The sequence below is a fragment of the Colletes gigas genome, unplaced genomic scaffold (genome assembly GCF_013123115.1).
Source record: "Colletes gigas isolate AHSC1104 unplaced genomic scaffold, ASM1312311v1 Colletes_gigas_Sc00004, whole genome shotgun sequence".
Classification (NCBI taxonomy): Eukaryota; Metazoa; Arthropoda; class Insecta; order Hymenoptera; family Colletidae; genus Colletes; species Colletes gigas.
The window spans coordinates 6,615,496-6,642,817 of NW_025106633.1; the positions used below are offsets into that span (position 1 = coordinate 6,615,496).

The 27,322-nt window shown below is 39.7% G+C and overlaps 1 protein-coding gene across 3 annotated transcripts in view; it reads right to left on the minus strand.

Moving 5' to 3' along the window:
• The window catches only part of LOC122405428, a 64,584-nt gene that overhangs the window by 13,073 nt on the left and 24,189 nt on the right, over positions 1-27,322 (minus strand). Inside the window, exon 2 of one of the 3 annotated variants that reach the window (XM_043410157.1) lies at positions 14,843-14,907. The exons of the other annotated variants lie outside the window; for them this stretch is intronic. The gene's annotated coding sequence lies outside the window, so the exon portion shown is untranslated. The remainder of the gene's footprint in view (positions 1-14,842; positions 14,908-27,322) is intronic. 3 annotated transcript variants of the gene reach the window in all.

Sequence of the window (27,322 nt, forward strand, 5' to 3'; positions counted from 1 at the left end):
ATATAATTTTTCCAGAACGATTTGAAAGTTTTTAATTTTGTCGAGAAATTTGATACTTTCTCGAATTTTTTTCTCGAAAGTGCGTAAGATTTTGGAGATATGTGTAATGACCAAAAATGCTTGCAATTGACCCTTATAACTAAACATAATTTTTCCAGAACGAATTGAAATTTTTGAATTTTGTCGATAAACACAGTTTCTCGAATTTTTTTCTAGAAAGTGGGTAGGATTTCGGGGGTATGTCTATTGACCAAAAATGCTTGTAATTGCCCCCTGTAACTAAATATAATTTTTCGAAAACGATTTGAAATTTTTTTTTCCGCCGAAAAATTTCACACCTTCTCGAATTTTTTTCTCGAAAATGCGCAAGATTTCGAAGATATGTGTATTCACCAAAAATGATTGTAATCGACCCCCGCACCTAAAAATAATTTTTTTAAAACGATTTGAAATGTCTTAATTTTGTCAACTTTATATAATTATCGAATTTTTTTCTCGAAACTGGTTAGGATTTCAGGGGTATGCCTATTGACTAAAAATGCTTGTAATTAACCCGTGGAACTAAAAATAATTTTTTCAGAACGATTTAAAATGTAATTTTGTTAAAAAATTTATCTAATTACTGAATTTTTACAAACGGACGAACGAACTGAAAAATTGTTACGTCTCGTCTAATGTAAGATACGCGAAGCTCGTAGGAGCCGAAGATTGCACTTGTACGGCGTCGAGATATTGGCCGAACGCGTGGTCGCGTCCACCCTGGTTTCCGTACGGTTTTCTCGTTTCTTTTCGCTCGACATCCGATCCGAGAATTCGTCGTCCATCTTCCGCCGGTCATTATGTAAAGGTGAATACGCAGGAGGGCGATGAGCATTATTTATAACTTTGCCTCACCGCCATATGCGGCGAAAGTGACGAACCGGATTGGCTTCCTCCGAGCGTTTCATCGTTCGAACCAACGAGCAGAGAACCGCGGCGCAGCGCTCGGAGGAAACTGTAAGAATTCTTTCGGAAAACGTAACACAATTTTCGACGAACTTCTCAGAGAAAGAGGGTGCAACGATTCTTCGAAATAAAACACCGTTCTCTGTTTCTTTATCCAGATTATTTATGCAGACAAAACCAAAGCAACTACCAAGATCGCGAAGCTAAATAAACTGTAAAGCTTCCAAGGAACCTGAACAGCGCTGGATAAAGCGGTAGCTGCGTGCCGTTATCGTGAAAAAAACACCCCCGTTTGGTCGATAAGACTGTACCGTGCATCCAGAAAAATAAAAATGACGAGGCCCCGATAGGAAAATCGATTGGGAACCAGCAGCCATTAGCTACGTTACACGGATCGAATTCTATTAGAGTACCTTGCGCAACGTAGCAACGTTCATTGTACTTTGCCCGAGTAATTCTCAAGTAAACACGTTCCCAAGGCCTGCGAACATTTCAGGGCAGGAATTTTACCGCGGGAGGAGTCGAAAATTATTCGAGATCGTTTGAAACGCACTCGAGACACCGCGCCGAAGCACCACAGCTGCTCCGAAATGCAGTTCGCGCCGATGCACGTGGATTCGACGCCGAGCAGAGGACACTCGAGACTGCAAAAGTCGACAAAACGCGAAAAATGCCGGAGAAACAGGACCGGGGCCGCGACCCGTGCGACAGCCACGAGGAATTTGAATAAAGAACTGCGCGGCATAAGCTTTACGCACTCACACGTATTTCGCGCCTGTCGTGGGTCCGTGTGCGAAGGGAGAGCTTGTGGGGCTCCACGAGGGTGATCGTACTCGCGTGTCATGCGCAAAAACTTCGAACCCTCGGCGAAGTCCTTCGAGGGACGCCAGGATTAAGGAGGAAACCTCTGCTCGAAGATACGCGCCTCCTCCGAACGCGTAGCGAACAATCACTTGTGGAGGGTAGAGGAATAGTTGACCTTCGATTTTAAAGGGTTTGGGACACTGAATTTTTGAAAAAATTAAATTTTTTTTTGGGTGTCTTAGATATCAGTTTGAAGTCTCAGAAACTTAAAAAAAAAAATTATTTTTGGAAGTACGAAGCCTGTATACTTGCACACCGTAGTTATTATAGTTGAGAATCTCTCGCCGAAGATTGGATTAAAACGATCTCCTGTCGATTTTTCTCTACAAATTTTTAACATAGCTATTATTTTTGAGCTTCTGACATTTTTAGAACATGGTTGCACGACTTTTTTGGGTGTCTTAAATATCAGTTTGAAGTCTTAGAAACTTAAAAAAAAAAATTATTTTTGGAAGTACGAAGCCTGTATACTTGCGTACCCTAGTTACTACAGTTGAGAATCTCTCACCGAAGATTGGATTAAAACCATCTCTCGTCGATTTTTCTCTACTAATTTTTAAGGTAGCTATTATTTTTGAGTTTCTGAAATGTTTACAACATGGTTGCACGACTTTTTTGGGTGTCTTAAATATCAGTTTGAAGTCTTAGAAACTTAAAAAAAAAAATTATTTTTGGAAGTACGAAGCTTGTATACTCGCGTACCGTAGTTATTACAGTTGAGAATCTCTCACCGAATAAGATCTCTTATCGATTTTTCTCTACTAATTTTTAAGATCGCTGTTATTTTTGAGTTTCTGACATTTTTAGAACATGGTTGCACGACTTTGTATTCCGGCGAGGAAAGATACAGCGAACTGGAAATAGATTTTTTCGAAGCGAACAGGTACGTGTAAACCCTTAAAGCGATCTACTTGGAACAAAAAAATTGCTTTATACCGCTTCTAATCGCGTTGCCCGGTAGTCAGGAATACCCGATAATCCGCTGGTGAAATCTCGTTAGCGCCGGAGACTGTCCCGAGTTTTCCCGTATAATTAGTTGCTCCGAATCCAGTAAACAGCTGAGCAACGACGGGACCGTGATTCCTGGGAGTACCGTTCTAGCCCAAGGCTAACTAGAATCGCGACTCGACGAGAACAGGGACACCCGGGGGTTGGGCAAATTTTATTCGACATCGACGTACAAATTATATTTGCAAAGACACCCGTGAATTACATTACAGGCTGAAGCTAGATTCACCCGTGACGATTGTATATGGCTGGTGTTTCGTTTTTTGTTTTGGCCATGGGTTCTACGAACTCACGGTGTTCATTATACAAAGATAAGAGTTCGTTTTCTGCGGGTGAACGGAACTCTAAGATACACCTTTTCTACCATTAATTATTGTTGTTTCGATCGAATCGTACGTTCCATGGTTCAATCTTTTCCAATCATTTCAAGTAATACGACAAGTGTTTCGTTAATATCTCTGACGAATACATACATACGCCGCGGGTTCAGGCTCTGGCCGTACCGTGCGTCAATTGCTTCTCCGTCTATAAATAAATAAAATGCCTTCGACGAGATGTCGAAGAAGGGACCGAGGCAAGGGAATTAAAGCCGGAGGTCGAAGGTACGTGCACGCGGCGACATCGCGGGAGGCTGCGCGAGAGGGCGATGCGCTTCTGGTTGCAGCACGGTGCACGGTGCGAATGCACCGGCTGGTCCAGCTGAGAAAACACCGGCTCGTTGGCGCCGGTATTATCCAGCTCGGGGCAAACAAGCCGCCCGGTATTATTCGAACGAGCTCGCTGTCGCGAATCGGTCCAGATTCGGTCGCTTTCGAATCGAACAGCATCCCGACTTCTCGCCGCGGTCCCGATAAACTTACTTTCCAAACGCGTTCAATTTTACGACCGAAAGAGGAACGGGGTTTGTCTTTTACTTGTTCTTGGCCGGAAAACGTTGGCTCGCGATATACTATTCTACTCTGAATGCGCAGACGGAACGAAAAATAGACGAACCCAACCTAACGTCTCGATATTAAATTTTATATTTAGAATCCACGAGCTCTGCTTTCTCGTATCCTAACACGATTTGAGAGGGCTGCCATTTGGCTAAGTTTGTACTTCAACTTCACCCCGTTATAGCGATTGATCTTCGACCGCCGCGATGCGTTTATAGAAACTAAACTGGCCAGAAAGTATGTGTGAAACGGGCCTGTTAAGTGGACTCGTAAGGCTTCCTAGTCGAGCGCTTGCGAGAGAGCGATCCCTCTGGCGGCGAGTACGGGAAGTAACGAAGTCGAGCGAAAGTTTTTCGCGAATATCTCGTAAACCATCGAACAATACAAAGCTAGGATTTTATATTTGTGATTCGAGCTCTTGCTCCTCCCATTCCTCCAAATTTCACGTCGATCGCTGGGAGTTTTTGGGACAGCCTCGAGACAATGACACCTCGAAAGAAATGACCACTAACGACGCGACCTCGTTAGCAGAATCCTCGAGCTCGTGGGGAACGTAAACTTCGTCGTTTTTCGCGTCGCGTGGAGGCACTCCAGGGAGCGCTTGCGAGAGGGCGATCCCTCTGGCGGCGAGTGCGGGAAGTAACGAACTCGAGCGAAAGTTTTTCGCGAATATCTCGTAAACCATCGATCACACGAAGCTAGGATTTTATATTTGTGATTCGAGCTCTTGCTCCTCCTATTCCTCCAAATTTCACGTCGATCGCTGGGAATTTTTGGGACAGCCTCGAGACAATGACACCTCGAAAGAAATGACCACTAACGACGCGACCTCGAGCTCGCGGGGAACGTAAACTTCGTTGTTTTTCGCGTCGCGTGGAGGCACTGGGCCAACAAGCAGATAGCCAGAATTAGTCGTTAAACGACTATCAATTATCGCGATCCGCGCCTATTGCGGAGGGAATTGCTCGAGGTTTCGCTGTAGCTCGATGCATCGCGCGTATAATAAACCGAGAAACGTTGTATCGGTACGATAAAGATTATCGAGTGACAGTCACCCGAGACAAAAGGCACTGGGAACTTCTGTGCGCGAGTTCTCCGCGGCGGACGATAAGCGGGAACGCGTCGCGCAACCCGGTTCCGTCCCTGCGCGCGTTTTATCGTACGCCAGGCGAAGTGCAATTTATTTGCCGATCGATAACGCGATAACGCGTTAACCGTCGGGCCAATAAACGGTCGAATGTTTCGCGGGACCAAAGTTCCGATTTCGGGCAATCGGAAATTCGCGCGATCGAACACTCGATGGCGGTACTTATTCTCGTAACGTCGAAATTATCCTCTTAGACAGCGTTCAGGATTTATTTATTCGCTCGCGAAATCGGTAGATACGAATTGGGTGGCGTGGAAGTCGGTGTAATTTAGGGGGCGATTTTTTTTTTAAAAATGTCACTCCATGGAATTCTTCACTGGGAACGTTAAAAAATTATCACTGAAATTATAATACTTTACGAGTTGACGATATATTCTTAGAGTTTTTAATTTTGTATAGCCGAGCGTCGTGATTGGTCAGTGTTTTTCGTTAATAATACAAAAACGAAGCCCCATCCGACATCTTTGCTAAGGAAATTGTTGTTCAGAATCGTCTCAGCTACCCCCCATTCCCGGTTCTTACACTATTTACGGGACACCCTGTAGAATCTATTTCTAACACGAGATTTTACAGATAAGAGTGTACAGTATTTCTTTTAATCCAAAAACATTGAAAATTCTGGTAGTCATAGCTTACAGTTAGACTCTTCTAAAAAGAAAAGATGCTTGGCTTCGTGGTTCTATGCTCACGAGGAATAGCATAATTTTGGTTTTGTACCTTCCCGATGCTATTTCGAATAGCACTGCGTTAGACCGTGGCATTATCGAGTAATTTGATTTTGAAGTTTCGATATCGAGTTTAGCGCAGTTTAGACGATATAGGAGCATGTAGTTTACGTGTGCGTCGAATTTCAAGTCGGTCCGGTGTATTGATTTCTGAGATATCATTCCGACCATAAAACTTGCACGTACACATACATCCTGCGAGTGTGTATGTAATGTTCACTTTAAAATTATACAATTTTATTACTTTTTTCAACTCCCATAATTTTCAAGGCATTGAACTTTAAGGAAATTGATTTTATTTGCCTGAAAGTTACATACTTTACTCAACATTTTACATTTTAGGAGCTCTATAACATTGTTAGTTTCTCGAATTTACCCGCAAGTTTTTCAAAGATAAAACGTTGAGGAAATGAAACGAAAAAAACAACTAATTTGCTTGTTTATCTGTAATGCGGACTTCTCGAGTATGCTGCCTCTGGCCACTTTTCTCAGTTATTATATCACCTACTAGAACTATGTAACACACTAGACAGTTAATGGGTGTAATACATAATCTCGTTGATTACCTTCCACGCGAGCATAAATTAAGTGTAAGTTAAATGTAAACTAGTAGCGAGACGCTCAATCTTTATTCCATAAACAGCATCAGCCAACCAGCGAGCAACGCATTAAAGTGTAAATTGCTCGCAGGAATATTAAATATTCATCTTGTAGGAAAATTGACATAATATCAGCAGATATGTATCGTTATTACGTATTATATCACTGCACAATTTAATGTTATAATTCTGTCCATAAGTTCTTGTGTATTTTTGAAAATATGCACCAAATAGGAGTCTAATAACGCTCAACGTACAATTCAATCTATTACATGATATTCTCGAAAATTTACAAACTGAATTAACACTAAAACTAACAACAATTAAACATTTATTTAATAATAAATTTTTTACAAATTTTGTTAGAAATTACGAATGGGTCATTTTGACTGGTTTGGTAGTTCTACTGTTAATAGAAATCCTGTGAACAGTCGATGGAGTTACACAGAACTTACAATTGCCCCACTTTAATTATTCATATCTTAAAAAGTGTCGAGTATCCACACCTAACATTCTACATATTAACATTCTGCAAAAGTACATTAATAGTCGGACAATTCGTGTCCTCCATTTTGCAAAATTAGTGTTTTCCAAGTCATGCTTCCTGCATCGATAAACGTAATCGTAGACATTGATAGTAAAAAGTGTAAATTTCAAACGAGTATTATAGGATTAGGAATGTAAGAATCTAATATTTTATTAATTGCCCCACTTTAATTATTCATATCTTAAAAAGTGTCGAGTATCCACACCTAACATTCTACATATTAACATTCTGCAAAAGTACATTAATAGACGGACAATTCGTGTCCTCCATTTTGCAAAATTAGTGTTTTCCAAGTCATGCTTCCTGCATCGATAAACGTAATCGTAGACATTGATAGTAAAAAGTGTAAATTTCAAACGAGTATTATAGGATTAGGAATGTAAGAATCTTTTATTAGAAATGCGCGAGCAAAAACGAATAAAACGTTCAATTATTCAGTCATTCAATGAGAGTCCACGTATTCAGTTCACTCAGCTGTTCAATGCAATCAATACGAAGAACGCACGAAACGAATTCTAAACTCTAGACTAAACTCCTACAGTATTATTACCGATATCGAAAATAGATTAGAAAATTACACGAGCCCTTGCAGAAGATAACAATTTAAATCTCGAACCTCGAACCTCGAATAGACAAGGGACAAGTTAACGTCTCTTTCAGTTAGGATCGAACACATTATTTACTATTTTACACCGTGCAAGGGAATCTTATCTACGATAATTGAACTGTTTTAGGAGGCAAAGGTGCACGGAGATACGTTTCGTACTCGCGATAAGGAAAACAAAAATAGCTGAATAACTTGTCGTTGAGTCGCGCGTAAGCTTTGTCTCCGAGGGCCGGGGCGATTAATCAGTGACTAAGTACTCCGTTCTCGCATGCGTAATCAGAGCCTCTTTGTTTTCCGTTCGGCTTTTTCTCCGATGCCGCTTCTTCAATCCTCGGCGATGGCGATTCCCCCGAAATCAGAGGGGCCGGGTCGATCGCGTCTAGACGCAGAAACCGACGACCCTTTTCGCAAACGACGAAGGGCGGACAAAACGCTCCGTTAGGATGATAACGGCCCGGAGAAGGTCGATGGGGCTCGTTCGAAAAATTATTCCACGTGGAGAGTGGAAAATTCCCGTACGAACGCCCCGATTCCCTCTAAGAGACCACTTTCTATCAAATTTTTCCCCGAAACTCTCGTCACACGTTGACACGTGGCCCCGAGAATGCTCGCAATTTTTGTCAATAAAAAATAGTAACAATTGTAAATGTTACTGAAACATATATAGAGGGTATTTTAAAAGATGGCCACACTTTAAAATTGAAATATTCACTTTCTGCTTTAAAAACACCTTGTTTCAATAACTTTTACTATTGTTGCTATCTTTTATTGGAAAAAAAATTCTGGGCACTCTTAGAACGTGTGTCGAAACCAGAAATGATGAAAAGCAGAAGACATTGATCAACCCTTTGTACTTATACAGGGTGTTCGGCCACCCCTGGGAAAAATTTTAATGGGGGATTCTAGAGGCCAAAATAAGACGAAAATCAAGAATACCAATTTGTTGATGGAGGCCTCGTTAAAAAGTTATTAACGTTCAAAGTTCGGTCTGTAGAACGACAATTTGTCCACCTACTCGAATTTTTTTCTCGAAAGCGTGTAGGAATTCGAGGGTATGTGTAATGACCAAAAATGATTATAATTGACCCCCGCAACCGAAAATAATTTTTCCAAAGCGATTTGAAATTTTTTTTTCCCCCGTCGAAATTTTCACACCTTCTCGAATTTTTTTCTCGAAAATGCGCAAGAATTCGGGGGTATGTCTATTCACAAAAAATGATTGTAATTGACCCCCGCAACCGAAAATAATTTTTCCAAAACGATTTGAAATTTTTTTTTTCCGTCGAAAAATTTCACACCTTCAGGAATTTTTTTCTCGAAAATGCGCAAGATTTCGAAGATATGTCTATTCACCAAAAATTATTGTAATTGACCCCCGCAACCGAAAATAATTTTTCCAAAACAATTTGAAATTTTTTTTTTCCGTCGAAAAGTTTCAAACATTCTCGAATTTTTTTCTAGAAAGTGGGTGGGATTTCGGGGGTAATTGTATTGACCAAAAATGATTGTAATTGACCCACGCGACCGAAAATAATTTTTCCAGAACGATTTGAAATTTTTGAATTTAATTGTTAATAACTTTTTAACGAAGCCTCCATCAACAAATTGGTATTCTTGATTTTCTAGAATCTCCCATTAAAATTTTTCCCTGGGTTGACCGAACACCCTGTATAGAGGGTGTTTTAAAAGATGGCAACACTTTAAAATTGAAATATTCACTTTCTGCTTTAAAACACCTTGTTTCAATAACTTTTACTATTGTTGCTATCTTTTATTGGGAAAAAAATTCTGGGCACTCTCAGAACGTGTGTCATAACCAAAAATGATGAAAAGTAGAAGACATTGATCAACCTTTTGCACTTCGAATTATATTTGAATTTTGTTACCAGCAGCTTCCAACGCTTTTAAGTGTTTTACTTGAAATTTACGTTAGCTAAAAAGTAGGGAAAATTTAAACAAATAGAGGAACAAACAAGCTCAATTAAATATCTGTTTTATTTACATTGTTGTTGTACTTTTTAATTTTCAAGTGTATGATATATCTCCTTGGTTTGGACTTGAAAAAGTGTCGAGTGGGACTCGACATAGGTGTGCAAAGGGTTAGGTCACTAGCGACGAGAAACATTAGAGTTTCGTTATCCCCCATTTTGTCGTTCTCGAGATAATATTTTATCGTCCATTCTATTTTGCAATTTTTTTTCGTTACAAATAGCTTCGATATCGAACGCTGGTACAGCGTGCGCCGTATCGAAAGGGTTAAAGAGAAGTTGGGTGCCTTTGAAGTCCCTTTAAAACCCGATATTCCGCGTGCAGCGATCTCATAGAGTATCCTGCTTATTATCGCTGGTTACTTCTAGCGTTTGTGTCCCTTGGGGAGGGGGAATGGGAACGGAGAGGTCTCTAAAATTAGAGTCTACGGGGAATCCGTTATCCTCGAGAGTCCATCCAGACAGCGATAGAACGTCGCGGATGTCAGTTCGCCGCAGTTCCGGCAAACACCACGGGTCACGGAAGAAGTTGCGAACAGAACGAGGCTCTCTCGACTTTCTAGCGGAGATAGAGACCTCTTAAGGCGGGTCCACACTCGTGAACGGCTAATGGGGGTTCCTAGATTGCTCGTAGAGCCCGTGCACGAGACACGGATGGAATAGGAGCGAACTGATGCGACACAATGCGCCATCGTGCTCGACTCGTACCAGCGGTCATTTTCTTTTCATTCAATTCCTCCGTAGAAGTCGCGAGATTTGGCAATTTTCGTGAACTCTTTATATCTACATCCCACGTAAACATTGTTCGAACAATATTTAAAATTTTTCATTGAAAACTTAACACTAGATTTACGGGCATTGATCGCATATTTATTGATACCTTTCATGTTGACGATTACCTTACAATACGATTTTTTTTTTTAATTGGAATATGTATTCGTGCCATTGCATCGATCAAATTCAACGTAAGTTGTTGAAAAAGTAATATTTACGCGTTCTGCGATTTTAAATATGGAATCAAACTTCCGTAAATCTAGCGTTAACAATGCATTCTTAAATATATAATTTTTCGAAGTTGTCGCCGAGGGATTAATTTTTTATTCGGAGTATACATTTATAGATCCACGTTGCAGCAAACTTTTTTTAGTTTATTGTTTCTTCACCATGATTTCGTTAAATGTTTACGTTGTTCCTCGTGAAACTTTCAATGTTTGTCATCTTTGTAACCTACGCGACTGACCCACCTCAAAAGAAACAGTTTTCTATCCATCTGGAGCTAAAGACCGAAGTTAAAGATCGCCGTAATTTTTTACTGGTGCATTTCCGGGCACGGGTTCCTATACTCAAAATACTTCCCTATGGGGCCTCTGCTTACCCTATGATTTTTGCCAAAGTTATCGTTTACACCCTGTATATGGTGGCTCGTTTCGTCCCATCGGCGCGGTTTCACGGTCGTCGCGGCGAATTTCGTGGCCGGGGTAATCTCGTCTTCCCTCGCGATAACATAAATTGCGGAGCGCCGTCCGCGTTTTTCCTTTTCAACGGACGATAAATTCCACGCGACTCGGGCTATTGTGCAACCGGCGGCCACTTTTGCGACGCTGTCCTTTTCGCGCCGAACGGCCATATCGTCGTCGGGACAAAAAAAATCCCCCCGAGTCGGCAATAATCGTGCCGATCTCGGGCCTAATTGCAGAGAGGAGTGTCGATCGCGGCATTAAAATCGGGACGAGTTTACTCCGCGGTTTCGACGACCGATTGCGAAAACGAATTGCAACGATAACAATAATGGCTCGACCGTGTCGCGAGGGAACCGTCGACGACTTGCAAGGAATCACGAAAATGTTTAAACATTGTTAACATTGAATTTTGATACCGGTTCGTTGATTCTGTGCTTCTGCTTGGATTGTTCCTTTGCGAAGAGAGCATCGTTTTGAGCAAATAATAATAAATCTTTTCGTAAATTATTATTTCCTCTGGCATATTGAAAATAGAGAAATAACGAAATAGCTGTTACTTTTATTTTCGAATAATGGCGCTGGAAATAGAGGTCGAATTACTTTTGTATGGAATTCAACCAGGTCTATTAATTGCAAAAGAAATTCTTTGACTTTTATTACACGCTAAAACGATTTTATATAATTAAAATCGCCTGCTGTGTAGTGAAATTTTCACAAAACTTTACCGATAGCCAATGTATTAATAAAACAAGGACTTTGAGAGCTTGGCTCGTAATATTGACGATGTTCAACAAAGAATAAGGCAACGTTTCTCACACTTCTTTTTAGTCCAGGAATATTTCACATTTGTCTGCGACTATTCAGAATTTTTAACGAATATTTCTCGAAATTGGAATAAAAATAAAGATACAGAGTGCTCGGCCACCACCGGGAAAAATTTTACAGAGAGATTCTAGAGGCCAAAATAAGACGAAAATCAAGAATACCAATTTGTTGATCGAGGCTTCGTTAAAAAGTTATTAACAATTAAATTCGAAAATTTCAAATCGACTTGGAAAAATTATTTTCGGTTCCGGGGGTCATTACAATCACTTTTGTCATTAGACATACCCTAGAAATCCTACCCAATTTCTAGAAAAAAATTCGAGAAAGTGTGAAATATTTCGACAAAACTAAAAAATTTTCAACCGTTCTGGAAAAATTATTTTCAGTTGCCGGGGTCAATTATAATCACTTTTTGTCATTAAATATATCCTAGAAATCCTATCCACTTTCGAGAAAAAAATTCGAGAAGGTATGAAATTTTCGACAAAATTAAAAAATTTCAAATCGTCCTGGAAAAATTATTTTCGGTTCTGGGGGGCAATTAGAGTCACTTTTTGTCATTAGACATACCCTAGAAATCCTATCCACTTTCGAGAAAAAAATTCGAGAAGGTATGAAATTTTCGACAAAATTAAAAAACTTCCAATCGTTTTGAAAAAATTATTTTCTGTTGCGAAGGTCAATTACAATCACTTTTTATCATTAGACATACCCTAGAAATCCTATCCACTTTCGAGAAAAAAATTCGAGAAGGTATGAAATTTTCGACAAAATTAAAAAACTTCCAATCGTTTTGAAAAAATTATTTTCTGTTGCGAAGGTCAATTACAATCACTTTTTATCATTAGACATACCCTAGAAATCCTATCCACTTTCGAGAAAAAAATTCGAGAAGGTATGAAATTTTCGACAAAATTAAAAAATTTCCAATCGTTTTAAAAAAATTATCTTCAATCGTGGGGGTCATTTACAATCATTTTTGGTGAATGGACATATCCCCGAAATACTGCGCATTTTCGAGAAAAAAATTCAAAACCACCGAAACTTTAAACGTTAATAACTTTTTAACAAAGCCTCTAGAATCCCCCATTAAAATTTTTCCCAGACGAACACCCTGCATATACGAATCGTAGACTCGATAAAATTGAATCTGTATTCTGCGTAAGAAGAATGATATAAATTATAATTTAAAAAAAAAAAAGTAAATTTTACTACATTCTTAGTTTTTTTTTGTAAATACCACTCTATTCGTCGCTGCTTTTCCATAAATGTAATTATAATACATTCTATGCAAAGCGGACTATTTGATTACTAGACCATAACAGTATACTCGATTCTCTTTTTACATGGTTTCGATTTAATTCGTTTCAGGAAAGGAGCGCCAATTCTATTTTCTTCGAACATTTCGAGAACAATGTTTAAATATTGCAAGATGTAAAACTCTGTATTCACAAAAAATTGTATTCTCATAAAAATTTTCATAAAAAAACTCATTACTAAATATGGTAAGGTTATCAATTAAGGTTCTCAATCTAATTATTAATTTTGTTAGTATAGTTTAGGAGAAACGCTAGACCAGGGAATCCGAAAATTGGACACATCGCGAGTACAGTCAGCTGCTAACATAGGGACATCGTTGACAACGAGGTTATGTATTCTTGTGTTCCTTTATAATTATAATAATGCTACCCTCCAACGGGACGCGGTTTCGTAACGACAACGATGACAACGGTAATTGTGCCAACATCGAATCCGTTCCTTTTTCGTATACCTCCGAAACAATGGACAATGGTTCGCCGTATTTTTATACGCCCGGTCAAAACGGTGAAACCTCTTTCTCGTTCCGCCTGCCGCGAAAATGTAACCCCCCTTTTATGGGAAAATAATGGCCGTAGGAACGGAGTCTGTCAACAAGGAGCGCGTTTCCATTGATTGCATCCCGAGGCAGCGAAACAGTTCGTCCCTAAAAAAGTACTAACCGTTCAGGATACCTAGAACCCGCTGCACCGGCCGGACTGCACCTTGTTTTCTTTCGTCATGTGCAACGAGGAATACAGAACCGTGCCGCGAACGTGACACAACACAACAAATTTAAAGGGACAACAAAAATCGCGGGAGCTAGCAACCATTTCGAACGCATCTGCTCGCTGCTCGGTGCTTGGAAATTAAATCGCCTCGAATAAGGTTCGCTTGCGAGACAACAAGCCCGCTGAACGTCGCCCTTTCATCGACGCTTAAACCCTTTCTTGTATAGCGTTGTACACGTACAGTTAAGCTCAAAAGTATTCGTACACCGACAACATTTGACTTAGCAGGCGACGTACTGTGAATAATTGCACCGGTTATTGCGAAAGTCGCTTGAGTCATACATTTCCCCTATCGGAATATTTAAACGTTCGCATTTTACTATATTGAAAAATAGGTATATTCCTAGCAAACGTACCGTTCGATTTAGTACATTATTAATATGCATTTCATGCAACTCGGAAAGTTGCAATGAAAAAGTAAGGTTAAGTATATTTTGATAGGTTCGTACAGCCAGTCGACCATTATTTGTCCTATAAAATGAGACCATTGCAAAACCGTATTTTTATTTAATTTTAGTTATATAATGATACGACATTCCTCATAATTGTATGTTAATTTTAAGATATCTGTAGCTGAGTTAGGTTTGGGTTAGGTTAGGAGCCTCGGGGGGGGAGGGATAATATTTTTTGTACTGTTGTTGCACATACTGTCTACCTGACCTAGTCTTGTATAGTATGTGCATGAAAAAATGACTTTTATGCATACATGTTTAACAAATTAGCATTTGACTATCTGGCATTTATAATTTACACCATGAACGACAGTCGTTTGTTCGAACCTGTCAAAATATACTTAACCTTACTTTTTCATTGCAACTTTACGACAAAGTTTAAACAAAAATGGCGAATTTCCGCAAATAATGAAATTGATATTAATAATGTGCTGAATTAGACGAATCGAATGGCGTATAATTCATCCCGATCGGTGAACGGTCCGTTTGCTAGGAATGTTCCTCATTAAATTTTATGAATGTACAGAAGTGTGCAGTTTGAACAGTCTAATAACTTATGCTACTTTCAAAATTAATAGTGTATCCTGCTTGATGATGTGAGAACACAATAATCTAATAATTCTTTCATAATATTGTGTGATTGTAATAAATACCTGTGAGGGGCAATTTCTTTAGCAAATACCTGTGGATCTGATTCCACACAATGTTTGTGACTCACCTGAAACAAAAAGAAAGAATCAGATTAGTGACAAAGAAACAACAGTAATTGCAGCTGTGATTGAATCAGATTCTTCATAAAGCCATAAACTTTGTGCACAATTAAGTTTGTACAATTAAATAAATGTCTTTTCAAGAACCTATAAACGAGTGTCTTGTCTTTTAATTTTCAACCCAGAAGAAATGAGAATATTGAAGGGATTTCAATGATTTCTTTTGAAAGATTGTGGACCATCGAATGCCTGCAAATCATAACTTGAGGAAGTGATATAATTCATAAGCAAAGGAGGTAGATAATTGACCAAAATTAAAAGATTAAATGTGGTTTCTAAATCTCAGGTTTCTTATTCCTGGTCCTTTTCCATTTTTGCATTTTCTATGTTCTTTTCAGGAACTTGTATTTTGTTTTAGTATTGTACAATGAATAAAGTCAGAGATTGATATTCTGTCTCTTCTGTTTTATTTACTAAGTCCTTACCTCAAATACTCCCATTCATTTATTTAATTTGTTCTTTCCTAATTTATTTCCACATACTGTGAATAATTCAAACACTAGGTTTCGTATAAATCTTCATATACTGTTCCAAAACTATCAAATTGTAAGCATTCTCTTGTTACGTGCCCATCTACTATTTTAATTCTATCCAGGCCAACATATAGACCATGACTAAATATGATCATTGGTGAAATTGAAGTACCGGATCAACAGTTTGCTAATTAACTTACATTTGAAATTACATAGGTTCTGATTTAGAGATAATACTGATGCAAATCCCATAGAAAATTTATGATTACTGTGGTTATACTGGCAAAAATTACCTTCAGAACAAAGGTGAAATTTATGGAAAAGTTAATTAAAACACGACGCGAAGATATACAGGCATATTATGTTAAGTAGATTACTAGAATGTACGTTTACAAAAGAATTAACTATTTTATCGAAAAAATATAATTATCTTACATTGTTCGCATAAATTTGGCCACGTTTGTATGTTCTTTAATATCCTAACCCTTTCAAACATGCAGTTCATTGTTTTATTCTTTCCCATTTCCCGTAACGTAGTGTATTCGTCTTCTTCTCAAACCGTGCAGCATTTTATCTCCCATCATACGTTTTTAAGTTAGATAAGTCCAAGGTTAGGTTGCAGAACGGCCATTTGTTGAACCTCGTTCATCTTGTATTCACTAGTACCATGTACAGTCATATTTACAAGTCTTGAGTTCGTATATATTTTATGTTTTCTTTCTTATCATACCAAATATAGTTAAATAAATAAATAAAAATTAAAAAATTACGGAAAAGTTAATACTAAGTGAATCGTTTATTGTAAAATCTTCGAATGATAGAATACTTATTCTTCCAAGGTTTATTGTACGTTCAGGACGCTCTGAGGCCCGTGTAAGTTAATTACAGCGATTTGCTTTCTTGTCGGTACGCAAACAACGATCGCTTTTACCTTTCGTCGCGACGCTACGAAGCCACGGTGCAAGCGAACATGGAGCAATTAAAGGGAGAACAAAAATCGTGATTACCCTGCTCGAAAACACCCGATTCGTTTCCTTTGATCGCGTTCACGGAGCTGGTGCCACCGGGCGAGCGATTTCGCTTTTGGGTTACGGCCGTTCGGCCTGACCGACGCAACTTTAAATTTAAACGGTGGTTGGATCGCTCAAACGGCTCAGGGATTCGACCAGCGACGAGCTTTCCCAGGGCATTTTCCCCTCGAACGGGCGGACCCCTTTGTCGAGACTCCCAGACACGGAAGAAAATCGCGTCTCTGAAATTCGCGAAGATTCACGCAGATTTAAACGTCCTGGCGATTCGAACGACACCGGTGGACTTTAAATCCACTTGGTAAACAGCCTTCGAGCGGTTTCTCGCCGGCTCGCATAAATATGCTTTTTTTTAAACGCCGATTATGTGAAGATAAACGATACCGATTGAGTGAACGACAATCATCGACGTGATTACTTGAATGTCATCGGTGGTACCAGATGGTCGGTTATTGCGAGATAAGGGACCGCGTCCTCGATAACGACTTGTATCTGTGTTTTTTTGCTTTTCGATCTATAAGGAAGGAAAGTATCTTTTTCATTCTTTTTAATAACGTTTGAAATCGCATCGACTACAAAGGTCAAGTTACATGAAAAACAGTAGATGAAAGATTGCACATAACACATTACAGTATTTAAACACTTATCGGTATCGCGGGTTATTTTTATATCCCAGCGATTAAATTTTTTTTTTAAATAAAGTACTTATAATTAACATTTAGGCAAACATTTTTATTGTTTTTATTTTCTATTTTGAATGACTTCGTTAACTTCTTCACACCCTTGGCCACATATGTGGACGTTTAATTTTTTTTTTTTACTATCAATAATAAATATACCAAAAAAAAATTGTCCCTGAAGAGGTTAATGTGTAACTTATCGCATAAAATGAAAATAATTATAAAAAGAAATCGTTGCTTTTTATTTTTTTTAAATAATCTACAAGTTATTCTATTTCCATGCTTTAGTAAGATTAAATTACGTTTCCCTAGTACGAAGTTGATGTAAGCAGTTCAATAAGGTTATTCTTGATATTAAATATCCCTCTTTCTACGATGTATTTCAAGCATTCGATAAATATGTGGTTTATTATCAAACTGAAATTCCCGACGTCGCACAATAATAGGAGGGTATTGTTTGAGTATGTCGTAATCGTGTTCTCGTTATTACGATTTACTGCTTTCGAATTAAGTCCGTACTAATTTTCAAACCGATTTTTCCGGTGTATCAATTTTTTTCTCGCAAGTGCGTACGATTTCGAGGGTATGTGTATTGACCAAAAATGCTTGTAATTGACTCCTGTAACTAAATATAATTTTTCCAGGACGATTTGAAATTTTTTAATTTTGTCAAAAAATTTCACACCTTCTCGAATTTTTTTCTAGAAAATACGTAGGATTTCGAGGGTATGTCTGTTGACCAAAAATGCTTGTAATTGACTCCTGTAACTAAATATAATTTTTCCAGGACGATTTGAAATTTTTTAATTTTGTCAAAAAATTTCACACCTTCTCGAATTTTTTTCTAGAAAATACGTAGGATTTCGAGGGTATGTCTGTTGACCAAAAATGCTTGTAATTGACCTCTGCAACTAAATATAATTTTTTCAGAACGGTTTGAAATTTTTTAATTTTGTCGAAATATTTCACACTTTCTCGATTTTTTTTTTAGAAACTGGTTAGGATTTCGAGGGTATGTTTAATGACCAAAAATGCTTGCAATTGGCCCCTGTAACTAAATATAATTTTCCCAAAACGATTTGAAATTTTTTAATTTTGTCAAAAAATTTCACATCTTCTCGAATTTTTTTCTAGAAACTGGTTAGGATTTCGGGAGTATGTCTGTTGACCAAAAATGCTTGTAATTGACCCCTGTAACTAAATATAATTTTTCCAGAACGATTTGAAATTTGTTAATTTTGTCAAAAAATTTCACATGTTCTCGAATTTTTTTCTAGAAACTTGTTAGGAATTCGGGGGTATGTCTGTTGACCAAAAATGCTTGTAATTGCCCCCTCTAACTAAATATAATTTTTTGAATAGGATTTGAAATTTTTTAATTTCCTCTAAAAATTCCAATACCTTCTCGAATTTTTTTCTCGAAAATGGGTAAGATTCCAAGGGTATGTCTATCCACCAAAAATTATTGTAATTGACCCCTCTAACTAAATATAATTTTTCCAGAACGATTTGAAATTTGTTAATTTTGTCAAAAAATTTCACATCTTCTCGAATTTTTTTCTAGAAACTTGTTAGGAATTCGGGGGTATGTCTGTTGACCAAAAATGCTTGTAATTGACCCCTGTAATTGAATATAATTTTTCCAGAACGATTTGAAATTTTTGAATTTAATTGTTAATAACTTTTTAACGAAGGCTCAGTCAAGAAATTGATATCCGTGATTTTCGTCTTACTTTGGCCTCCAGAATCTCCCATTAAGATTTTCCCCAGGGGTACTCGAACACCCCTGTATAATAATTACTTTTTACGTCTGAAGTCCTTGTCACAGATAAAAGATTACAAATTTCCAAGTATGAAATTGTATTTGCAACAGTGCAAACGTTTCTAGATGTTGCAATGCTATTGCAATACCATTGAATGAATTGAGACCGCACTTAATGGTATTATTTTTAGCCGCGACAGCAGATTCTGTACCCGATCGACTGCTAGAATCGTTTATGAAAATATGAAACGAATTAAGCTACTTGCTGTTCCTTCCTACTCAATGGAAGATCATTTTTCTTTTCGATTAATTCAAAGTGATGGGAATTCCAGTGTCTGTGTCGATGCTTTATGAATTTTCAACTTCTCCATAGCGTTCGCTGACTAATACGAAACACATTGTTAACTTATGATTGAATTGAAGTCGATGCCCTTATAGCATACTCTAAACTCAGCGATTCTCCTCTGTGTGCCAATGACGGCTCGCCAGCTTCAATTAAGATACTGGAACTTGTATAAAGAGATCCATAGACTACCCTCGATCCTGCGCTACGAACTATAATACTTCAATCTCGTTTAAAGTTGTCGATTCAACCGAATCACATTCGACGATCGTTATATATCTTTACTTGTCGCTTTCGTTGCAAGTGGTTACCGTTGGCGGGGTTCTCGATTTTTTAATAAAATGGCTAACGGTACGCTAACCGTTTTCGTAATTCGCCACGCCGACGACGCAGGGAAACTTCAACGGGCGGATAATATTTTCTCACTGTCACGGCGATCAAATACTTAATGGCTATCTCATTATGCAGTTTATGGCCCACAGTGTATGTACATACGGGCACCGTGTGGGTTTTCGAGGGCGAACCGAAGTACCGAACGATCGAAAGACATCGGTGTCAGCCAACTACGTTTCGCTCATTACGATATTACATCCCACCAACGCGGGGCGAATTATCGCTTGCGCAATTGTTCGAATTGATGGCCAGTTTCTCCCAGCTCGCTTCTGAACAATCCGTCGCTGAAACAGTTAACGCCCACCGAGTATCGACTGCGAATAATACCTTAACAAAACAATTCTCACTTTCACGCGTTCGATTAATTATGCACCGCCAGTGCTTCTCAAACCTCAAGCTCCCGATATTCGTATTCGATAAAAAACCGTTTTCATATTCTTTCAACTGAAAGATATTACACGTAAATTTTTTGGGAGATTATAACGTATCGTACTTGACTTTTTTCCCCCAGAGATGTTAGCAAACATATGACTAGAGATCAGAATCCTTTTGATGGGAGGGTGGAAACTCCCCCAGTATCGTTTTCAAGCAGAAATGAAAAATAATAATAATAACATTTTAACAAGCGTTCGAGTAAAAAGGCAGAATTGCACAGCGTAGGAACAAGATGGCTGGACGAGCGAATCGTCGTACCAAGATTCTCGAGGAAAGGTTGCAACGTAAGGAGAATTGAGTTTTTCCTGCTCGGTGGGAGCAAAGTACGTGACAACTATAATTCATCCAATATCGGTACGAGCGACGGGGACGACGGTTTTTATTGTATCTCCGGGGGTGGGGACCGAATGTTGGAGTCGCGTATCGCGCGGAGAAAAATACAATCTTCATCTTCGCGAGATGTTATTACGTTGACCACGGCTGCAAACAGCGGAGAGGCTCAGATACGGACGGAACAAAGTACAATGCACTCGGGAATGCTTGTTCGGAAGCTCGAATTGCGCGAGGAGGATCTCTCGCGCGAGGAGGATCTCTCGAACGAGAAGAGGCACGAGTCGAACAGAGTCGATCGTTACGCGCGAAAATGTTCGATCGAAAAATTGCGAGTATCGCGGCGACACGATACGAACGACTAATGGCACAAGAGTTTAACATCCACCTTGCGAATGACTTTCTATTTCCAGAAGCGTTAGACTTGCGTGTGCAGCTGTTGCACACACCGAGTCATGTATATTAAACAGCCCGCGAGTGAAATCTCGACCGAACAGGCAAATCCTCGGCCATCGGGAGTCCCCGGATTGACCCTAAACCGACTCGGAGACTCGAATCGCGTTGGACATAGAAAGCGGGAGGTAAAATGGTGTTTTTGGAACGATGGAGAATTTAATTTGAAATTTTTGTAAAAAGAAGTCGATGTTTTCGTTTCTAAGAATGGTTGTAAGCACAAAATGGAGTCCATGGGTTGGTAGTAGACAGCACCCCGTGTCGCAGAAACTACCGAAACGCGTATCGTGTTACGCTCTAACCGCTAGGATATCGGTGTACACGAGCGGTCAGGAAAGGAAAAACCGATGTCTAAACTAAGGCGTCCACCAGCGATTCGAGTATTTGCCACCTCCTGAGCACGCCGCTTCTATTTCTATTTCCAGAAACGCGGTGGACATCGGAGAGACTCGCGTGTGGCTCGTGCCGCCTCGAATCGGGACGCGTTCGTCGGTGCTTGCCACGCGGGAACTGGCGCGGCCATTTCTGCAAAGAGAGCCGGGGGCCGAAAAATCGCTCGAGCTGATTGGTACCGATTCAGAGGCGATGGATCGATGGGAAAGCTGCAACGACGAAAGATTCGATTTGTATCGACGAGCTTCTCTTTGCCGATCTGTACGCCGCTGTTCCGCGAATAAATTAATATCGGGACTGGGTCGAATCAAGCGCGATGAATGCACGATAACGAGCAGGAGGCTGTCGATGCGTATGGACGATTTGTAACGAACTGAATATGGTATCTTCCACTTCGTTATAAGTTGCATGGAATATCGGAAATTGTACCTTGATTTTCAAGACGCGTGATAATGCCTTTCGGTTATTATTTTTTAGTCACTAAAATTTCGTATTTTAAAATTGACTTTTCCACCACGGGAGGATCAAAACGTAGAGTTAAGTACTAAATTCTTCCAAGGAAGTCAACATATCTCTCTGTTTCGATGGATAGAATTGTTTAATATCGTCAAGAGCAAGCACGCGAACTATGTTCGCCAACAGAGTTTTATCGCGCGTTTCCACAGTTTGCGCTGAAAACCAATAAGGAAAGAATCAATCTTTCCAACTTTTTGCCGTAATTATTGAAATACCCCACGGTCAGGGCCCCGGACTCCCGCGCGCGAGGTGCACAGCGGTCTCATGAGTCCCCCAGGTTGCAATCGTCTCTCAGGCGTGTGTTTTTTCTTTTTCGAGACCCACCGACTGCTTAATTTGCACAGCAACCTGTATGGTGTTGCAACGGCTCGTAACCAGCCGGTGATTTTCCACGAGAGGAATATGGCGACGCGAGCATGGTTGCTCGTCTTTCGGATCGAAATTGTGACGAGCCAGCGAACCGATCGACGGTTTGACGTAATCGAACAGTGAGAGTAGATACCGGGGAGACCTCAAGCTTCCGTTCGTACCGGATTCCCGTTTACATAACACGGCCAGTTACAATCACCGCAGCGATCGTTCGGATTGCTTTTCCAGGCCCGATTCTCATGCGTGCTCCAACCCGCGAGAGCCAATTCCCTTTCGTCGTACGAGCGAAAAGCTCCAGGCTTCCGCGTAAGCTGAGCGTCTTTCCGCCCGATTTATCGACGAGAACGAACCAGAATTTATTCGCGGCGCGAGATAAATAATTTACCGATTTTGTTGTCACAGGAAACCGTTCGTGGTATATCACGAGACGGAATCCGTTAACGGTTCAGCGTTGCACACGTCGTGGTTTTCGTCCCTTTTCGGTTAGGGCGATCGTCGATTGTTAAATCGAACCGTTCTTAGGACGAGCACCGTGCTGTGCGTTCATCAGATCGTCGCGAGTTCGCGTCCAGACACAACGTAATAGATCATTATGTGTTTCACCGTATATAATAAAGTCTTCTGCTCGTTATCGTTATCTGTGCCTATACTTTCGACCACAGTGCATCTCCTATTACTATCCTATTGACAATAGATTTAAGTGAGAATCGCGAATAAGGCGTTGTTTTAAATTCAGCTCTCTAAAATTATAGAGATTTAGAGATTATCGCTTGATAATTTGCTTTTCTTCGTAAAAGTAATGCGTTATTTTTCATTCAAATTCCGAGGAAACAAATCGAAAATACGAATGTTGAACAGTTGGATTCTTTTTTCTGTGCATAATCTTTCGAAAACACAATCATTAATATCACCGTGTTGACTTCGCGCCCGAACTTTTCGCTTTTATCGCGAACGCTATCGTTATTTGTTTGTGAGTTTCTGCGTTGTTATGGCACGGCGATTGCGGTGTTTTCAATGTCGAGAAATTTTAATCGAATTGTTGGACGTATTTTTTATGAAAATACATTCTGATTCAGCCACAAAACCCCTACGCGTAACAAATAAAAAATCCCCGGATCTCGGAAATTCCCTAGAATTTATTTCCTTCGATCCCGAATCCGGGGAACGAAGAAAGGACCGGGAAAGCCAAGGCACTATTCTGGACCAGCGTTTCTCAACCTACGATCCGCTATCCAATGGTGGAATTAAATCTTTAATGGTCCACGAAATAATAATCACTCGAAAAGATTCTCTGTTACAACTAGAAATTCGTCTGAAACTTTCTTAATAAAAATGCAATACTCAATGTTACTTTTCACGTGTAGAGATTACTTTTAAATGGATACAGAGTGTTCTGCCACCCCTTGGGAAAAATTTTAATGAGGGAACCTAGAGGCCAAAATAAGACGAAAATGAAAAATTTCAAATCGTTCTGGAAAAATTATTTTCAGTTGCAGGGATTAATTACAATCATTTTTGGTCATTTACACATACCCCAGAAATCCTATCCACTTTCGAGAAAAAAAATCAGGTAGGTACTGAAATTTTTCGGCGAATAACAAATTTTTCAAATCGTTCTAAAAAAATTATTTTCGGTTGCCGGGGTCAATTTCAATCATTTTTGGTCATTACACATATCCCCAAAATTCTATCCACTTTCGGGAAAAAAAATTGGGAAGGTCCTGAAATTTTTCGACGAAAAACAAATTTTTCAAATCGCTCTAAAAAAATTATTTTCGGTTGCGGGGGTCAATTACAATCATTTTTGGTCATTATACATACCCCCAAAATCCCACGTACTTTCAAGAAAAAAATTCATCCGCCTCTACTGAATTTTTCTCTCAAAAATGCGCAAGATTTCTGGGGTATGTGTAATGACCAAAAATGATTGTAATTGACCCCCGCAATCGAACATAATTTTTCCAAATCGATTTGAACTGATTTTTCCCCCTCGAAAAATTTCAAACCTTCTCGAATTTTTTTCTCGAAAGTGGGTAGGATTTCGGGGGTATGTCTGTTAACCAAAAATGCTTGTAATTGACCCCTGTAACTAAATATAATTTTTCCAAAACGATTTGAAATTTTTTAATTTTATCGAAAAATTTCAGACCTTCTCGAATTTTTTTCTCGAAAATGGTTAGGATTTCTAGGGTATATTTAATGACAAAAAGTGATTGTAATTGACCCCCGCAACTGAAAATATTTTTTTCAAATCGATTTGAAACTGTTCAATTTTGTCGAAAAATTGCACACCTTCTCGAATTTTTTTCTCGAAAGTGCGTAGGAATTCGGGGGTATGTGTAATGACCAGAAATGATTATAATTGACCCCTGCAACCGAAAATAATTTTTCCAAATTGATTTGTAATTTTTTTTTCCCGTCGAAAAATTTCACACCTTCTCGAATTTTTTTCTCGAAAATGGGTAGAATTTCTAGGATATGTCTAATGACAAAAAGTGATTGTAATTGACCCCCGCAACAGAAAATAATTTTTCCAGAACGATTTGAAATTTTGTAATTTTGTCGAAAAGTTGTACACCTTCTCGAATTTTTTTCTCGGAAATGGTTAGGATTTCTAGGGTATATCTAATGACAAAAAGTGATTGTAATTGACCCGCGCACCCGAAAATAATTTTTCCAAAACGATTTGAAATTTTTGAATTGAATTGTTAATAACTTTTTAACGAAGCGTCCATCAACAATTTGCTATTCTTGATTTTCTTCTTATTTTGGCCTCCTGAATCCCTCATTAAAATTTTTCTCAGGTGTGATCGAACACCCTGTATAATTTTCTTCATTTGTATCATGTGATTGAAATGTAAGCTCGCTTTGAATCTTTAGTGGAAGGTTAAGAACCGCTCTGGACCACTGTGCGCCGGTAGCCTGTCTGAAATATCGCGAGACAGAAAGAATTCCGAGTGGAAACGAAAAAACGAGTACGCTGGGTGCACTGGTAGACGCCAAAGGGTTTCACGGCGATCGGGAGAAGGAACAGCGCCGCTGGCTTCGACTGAAAGAGTCGAGGTGAAAGAGCGACCGGTCCTCCGGATATCGTGTCAAGGCTAATGTTTATCGATCGGTTAGTAACTTCGCGTACACGCGTCTGCTTATTGACTGGGCTCGCGTCGCGTCGTTCCTCTACATCCTTATTCCTTGCCCGGGATAGGCTCGTCGCGTGTTCCGAGGGAAACAGTGGCGGACCAGAGACAAGGCATTTCCACTGCCACCCGAGTGGAACGTCGTTTCGCAATCGCGGTGCGCTTTTGTCCCTCCCAAAGCCATCGCAGATGACAGGAAAATATAATTTATTCGTTTCCAGCCGGCCCCCCCTCGAGGTCTGCCTTTGTCGAGGAAGGACCTGTGCGCCGAGCTTGCGTAAATAAATTCACGAATGCCCCTCGTACTCGAAACAGCAACGAACGTTAACTCCGAATAAACAGACGGACGCTGGCAAAATTAAGAATAAATAAATTGTTCATCCGTTGAATCATCGAGTCCACGTGTCCAAATTTTCGATTGGGAAATGATTTCAACGATAATAGTAATTTTGTACATTAGAAATTGAATAACATAAGCAATAAAAAATATAGTTAAATTTTTATGGAAAAGTGTCTAACTCGTAGGTCATTATGAAATGTACACATCGGTTTCGAGCGTTACTTTGTATCAGAAAGATACATTTATTATAGCTTAGAAAGTTCACGAGTTCTGGGAAGTAAACTTACGTATGTACGTAACTATCGTAACCGATCAATGTTTAATTCTTTAACGTGCCAGTATTCTCGTTAAATCAAATATAAAAACATCAATCCTAGATGCATAAGTACCAATAAATAAGTCTTTGGAAATTTGTTACATGCCCCCCTCTGGTATTTCTAGTGTTAATAGCAGAAAGTACTCAGTTTGCAACAAACTGATCCGTCGTTAGGTTTTTACTACCCTGAGATTAATGGCTGTCGGATCTCGTACAGATATCCAATGGATACGCGATTCACGAGCCCCTTTCAAATGCAAATACACGAGCTGTGTGTAACTTTTGTATGATCTATGAGGCAATCGAAAGGAGTTTCTCTATGGGAACAGAGAACGCGAAGGAAGGATGAACTTATACCGAAATAAAGGAGAGACCTTGTTTCATCGCTGTCCGTCCATGAATGTACAAGAATCGATTGCAACGGAAACGCGACCCACATTGCGAACCTGACTCGTTTATTTGTTTCTATTTCGATAAACAACGCCGCTCGAACTTCGAACGGTGGAGAGATCGTACGTGGGTGTCCGCTGTAACGTCGCGAAAACTAAGTCTTCGTAAGTTTCGATCGAAGAAACGAATTCCGAGGCGGCGTTGGAATAAAACTCGACGAGCGTATCCGTTGGAATCGATAGAAAGTGTACGAACGATCGATGTCGAGATCGGGATCCACGGAGACCCGAGTAGACACGGTCCTGGCAACACCGGGGGCTCGTATCATCGACGAGGTCAGCTGAGCGTGGCGTCGAGCCCTCAGCTGGCTACGAAAGATGGCGGCGAACAGCTGATCGACTCTCCGCGCGTGCGCGCCACCGTCGGTTTAGCAGACGCCGTGTGCGAGGCGCAGGCGAGCGCACGTGCGAAATATCGAAAGTCTATTTCCAGGTTGGAACGAAAATGGCTTTGCCGTTTCTCGCGCCATATGGCTCGATTCGCGCTCTGCTTCCCACTGAGGGAACAAAGCCAGACGCTATAACCCTTTGACCGTGGGATTATTTTTGGAGGAAAGTACAATATCGAGCACTCTTTCTGTAGAAGTCCTCCATTGTGAATACGGGCAGCCGCTATCGATGAAACACTACTTGCGAGAGAATTGAAGAACGATCGAACGAAATAAGAGATTTTTAGCTCGGATTGTTCGACGTGGCACTTTAAAGCTCGGCATGTTTACTGTCCACTGACCCACATATGGGTCAAGGCAGATTTGACTCCGCAAATATCGTCGATACGATTAAAACTGAAAAAGGCATACAATACAGAGTAAAGTGCGATATATAAATCGCTGATAGTTTCATTACCGAAATTAATATCTCTGCTGCTCGGAGATAAATGAGAATTCTATTTATTTTAACGTTTTCTCTTTATGCAACAAATGTTCACGACTGTAGTCAAGGGGAT